General features: G+C 46.8%; 1 pseudogene; it reads right to left on the reverse strand.

Annotated features, from left to right (window-relative positions):
- Positions 1-2,214: 2,214 nt before the first annotated feature.
- Positions 2,215-4,707, reverse strand: part of LOC105996693 — a 9,250-nt pseudogene continuing 6,757 nt past the window's right edge.

Genomic DNA, 4,707 nt, shown 5'->3' on the forward strand with positions numbered 1-4,707 from the left:
GTATTTAACATAATTTTGCTCTATCTCTCTTTCTTTTTTTAGAACCCACTATTTTGGACAAGTAGGCAGGGTCAGAGCGAGAGAACTACTCTCCTTCCTTCCTTCCTTCTTTCCTTCCTTCCTTCTTTCCTTCTTTCTTTCAGAATACTGAAGCTTATGAGAGAGTATAAGGCTTAAAGAAGATAATGCTGCTGCATTTCTACTAGAATCTAGTCAACCCATTAATGTGGTGTTTGTCTCTGAATTCTGGGTGGTTGTTTCCCAGGTCCCATTTTTCTTGGTCTATCCTGTCTCTGTTCCCCTCCACCCCACCCCAGTATTGCTAGCACACCCCTTTGTCAACATTGCCACACTCCACTTAGGCCAAGATATCAAAAAGGCATCTTTTTTTTAAATAAATGTGTTGAAGACACTAGCCTAGCCAGGTGCTATTGGCTCATGCCTGTAATCCTTGCCACACAAAAGGCTGAGAATCTGAGGATCATGGTTTGAGACCAGCTGGGGCAGGAAAGTTCATGAGACTTTTTCTTTTTCTTTTTGCCGGTCATGGGGCTTGAACTCTGGGCCTGGGTGCTGTCCCTCAGCTCTTCAGCTCAAGGAGAGCGCTCTACCACTTGAGCCACAGCACCACGTTCAGTTTCCTAGTGGTTTATTGGAGATAAGAGTCTCAGGGACTTTCCTGCCTGGGCTGGCTTTGAACTGCAATCCTCAGATCTCAGCCTTCTGAGTAGCTAGGATTACAGGCGTGAGCTACTGGTGCCCGGCTTCATGAGACTCTTATCTCCAATTAACCACCAAAAAGCCAGAAGTGGAGCTGTGGTTCAAGCAGTAGTCCTCCAAGGAACTGTGTCTTGGCAGGGACTTTGTACCATCTCTGAATAGGGCTGGGACCAGGCCTGTGAACAAACTTAATCACTCCAAATCTTTTTAGGAAATTCACTGGGGATAATTTCCTCTCATATTGCATACTTTTTCATGAACATACAACAAGTCTCTAAGATGGAAACACTCTTCATTATGCTCATAACATAACCATGCCCAAATCATGCCCAAACCATGCAGATTCTTTCATTCTATTAACTAGCACACTTAGATCCCTGTGTATCCTTTACCAAATTCGGCCTGTTCTCCAAAATTCTGGTGCAAGCTGGGTAGGGTGGCATACATATGTTGTCTGATCTACATGAGAAGTTGAGGCAGAAATATTGTTTGCGCTTAGGGGCTTGAAGCCTGGACAATATACCAAGAAAAGAGAGACAGAGATAGAGAGGAGGAAGGAGGAGAGAGAAGGAGGAAGAGGAGGAGAGGGAGGAGAAGGAGGAAGAGGAAGAAGAGGAGGAAAGAGGGAAAGACTCCAGTTCATCATCCAGATGTGTTGGCGCCATCTACTGCCATTATGTAGTAATTGCAACATTGGACATTGAGTTTATCCACAAACTAGACAGAGGGGGATCTCTTTCTTACAAGCCACCTCTATTGTCTGTTCCTTCCTTACCTCCCCACCACTGTCTTTTTTTTAAACTTGGCATCCACGTGACTGAAGTCGAACCATTTTTTCCCCTTACATTCTTTCAAAGAATGTATAACCTTTAGAAATAGACAGCGTTGTTGAGCACCAGTGGCTCATGTCTGTAATCCTAGCTACTCAGGAGGCCGAGATCTGAGGATCCTGATTCAAAACCATTTGGGCAGAAAAGTCTGTGAGACTCATACCCCCAATTCATCACACAAAAAGCTGGAGGTGGCGCTGTGGCTCAAGTGGTAGAGTGCTAGGCCTTGAGCAAAAAGTAGCTCAGGGACAGTGCCCAGGCCCAGAGTTCAAGCTCCAGGACTGGCAGAAAAAAAGAAGCAAAGAAAGAAAGAAGGAAGGAAGGAAGAAAAGAAAAGAAATAGTGTTAAATCTTTTGATTTCTAGTGTGCAGAAGTAGGCATCCAATCAAGAAGAGGATGTTGAGGTAAGTCGAGAACAAAATGTGCCAGGCCAATTTCAGGCAGGGAAGATGGAGTCGTTCAGCATTTTTCTCAAAATGGTTTTGGTGTCTTGAGCGATGAACTCGAGGATGTATCTGTATTTCTGGCATCTGAAGATGCAAACGATGGGGACACCCAAGAATGGAACATACCAGAAAACACCGAGGAATACTTTCATGACTAAACAAGTCATGAATTTTAGTTTCCAATCCCTGCTGCAGACCGTGGGCAGATCCGGGCACTTCATGACGCCCTGATAATCGAATATGGCTTTCTTTGAACACTGCGCCGTGTGACGAAGCGATTGGTCATCCACACCAAAGTTGCCCAGTAGTCTTTCAGAACCTCCTCCAGGTCATCAGCATCGCTGATGTGCTCTTGGAGTAGACTCTCTTTCAGATCTGTCACTTTGTCACTGAAGATCCCCTCACAGAACTGGCAGAAGACCTCTAAGGGACCAGAGCATCTGAGGATGGATGCTTCTTTAGTCAAGGTGTCCCTAAGCTTCGGAAAGTCATGCAAGAATGGGTCCAGGTTACATACCAGACATATGGGGACTTCACGCACCCCTTCCTTCCCGAGCTTTCCCTGGAGATGTTCTTGGATTGTTTGCAAGAGGTGGGTATGAGGGAGTGCACTTGCACTGAAGTCTCTTTCTAAAAGCTTGGTCCACACGATGTAGAACTTTTCCCCTAAGCCCTGGATGATTCTGGCAAGCTCCGTGTGATTCGTGCTGAACTGCTCAGACGCAATGATGAGGAAGAAGTCATATTGGCTGAGTTGCATCTCATCCACATAGTTCTCCATGTTTTGGGCTGTGATCCCCCAGGCCAGGGAGGTCCCACAGCACCACTTTGGGAAAGCGGGAGGCAGAGTAGCAAGCTCGTGACTCGGTGGTCCTCACCACCCCAGTGGGGGCCCAGGCCTCCTCCTTGTGGCCAAGTGCGTTAATGAAGGAGGGCATGTCATTGCTCGAGTCCCCGGACACAGAGATGTGCACGGGGTTGGTGGACGCAGTCTCCATGGCCTCTCTGAGCACGGACTTCACTTGCAACTGTTTTCCCCTCTCTCAGGGCTCGCTCCGTGTTCCTTCCGACCTCCTCTGTTAAAATGCTCTGGTGGGCAATGTGGGACAGGACAGAGATGGAGGATGCAGGTGTGTAGTGTGACTGGAGAGGTTTCTGTCATGTTAGGGAGCAGCCTGCAGGAGATGAGGCATGGGGTACCACGGAACCCACATAATCTTCACTGCCAGGGGTTCAGATCCTCAATCAAAGACAACAGCAGACATAATTCACTGACTGATAGAGGAGTTTGGCAGGATTTTTTGGTCATTGTTTGTTTGTTTGTTTTTGGTCGGTCATGGGGCTTGAACTCTGGGTCTGGGTGCTGTCCCTGTGCTCTTCAGCTCAAGGTGAGGGATCTACCCCTTGAGCCACAGCGCCACTTCAGCTTTCTGGTGGTTAATTGGAGATAAGAGTCTCAAGGACTTTCCTTCTCCTTGAGCTGGCTTCAAACTGTGACTCTCAGATCTCAGCCTCCTGAGTAGCTAGGATGGCAGGCAGGAGCCAGCATCACCCGGCTAGGAGTTCTGTTTTAGATCACGCCAGGGAATCCCTCAATCATCTGCCCCACAAGCTCCAATTCTCCACCACCTCATCTGCTCCTTGCCAAGTGGAAGCCCCCAGTTTTCTCCCTGGGGCACAGACGCCATCATGCTACACACCTCCGAGGAGTTGTACGGTGGTTTCATGACAAGGTCCGTGTCAAGTTCTGGGGATGAAGACTTTGATCAGATGAAGACTTTGATTGTGGCAGAATCCCCAAGGAAGTCAAGTTGCTCCTTGGCTTCTTCCTCCTCCTCCCTCCAACTTTAACCACACAGCAAGAAGACTCTGACTCCCTAGGGGAGTCTATCTGTGCTGGATCCTTTTAGACCTTATATCATGTAACCAACCCTTTTAGATGAAGGGAGACTCTCAGTCCTAATTGTGGATGAATAAGCAGAGGATTGTGAATAAATGACAGGTCTTGAATTCCAAGCCATGGTGTAGAAGGGAATCCAAAGTTGTGTTAGAAATGTACGAATCTCTGGTGTCAAAAATGAATGGACACACAAGCAATACAGGAAATTTTGTCAAGGCAATTTACCTTTTTTTTTTTTCTTTTTGCCAGTCCTGGGCTTGGGCCTGGGCGCCGTCCCTGAGCTTCTTTTGCTCAAGGCTAACATTGTACCTCTTGAGCCACAGCGCCACTTCTGGCCTTTTCTGTGTATGTGGTACTACGAAATTGAACCCAGAGCTTCATGCATGCTAGGCAAGCACTCTACCACTAAGCCATAGTCCCAGCCTTTATTTTTTCTCATCTCAGCTGCTGGGAGGGGAATGGCTGGAGGAAGTTGATGAAGTCAGTGGAAAGCTCCCACGAATATTCCTTTCACTACATTGATAAAGCTGTCTCTTTCTAACAAGCAACACATCGGATAGTTGCAAGCTTCTTTTAATTCCTTCAATACAAGCTTCATATTCCTAACATGGCTTGCTGTCACAAGTAGTACAGATACTTGAAGTAAATTAAGCAAATTATTCCAGGAGATATCAATATGCAATACCAAATACACTTTGGTTGGAAAGCCCTCAAAATTGTTCCCCATTAGAAGACCTCCTTTCCAGAGAGAGAGAGAGAGAGAGAGAGAGAGAGAGAGAGAGAGAGAGAGAGCAGGTATATTGCCTGTTA

The sequence above is a fragment of the Dipodomys ordii genome, unplaced genomic scaffold (assembly GCF_000151885.1).
Source record: "Dipodomys ordii isolate 6190 unplaced genomic scaffold, Dord_2.0 Scaffold135, whole genome shotgun sequence".
Classification (NCBI taxonomy): Eukaryota; Metazoa; Chordata; class Mammalia; order Rodentia; family Heteromyidae; genus Dipodomys; species Dipodomys ordii.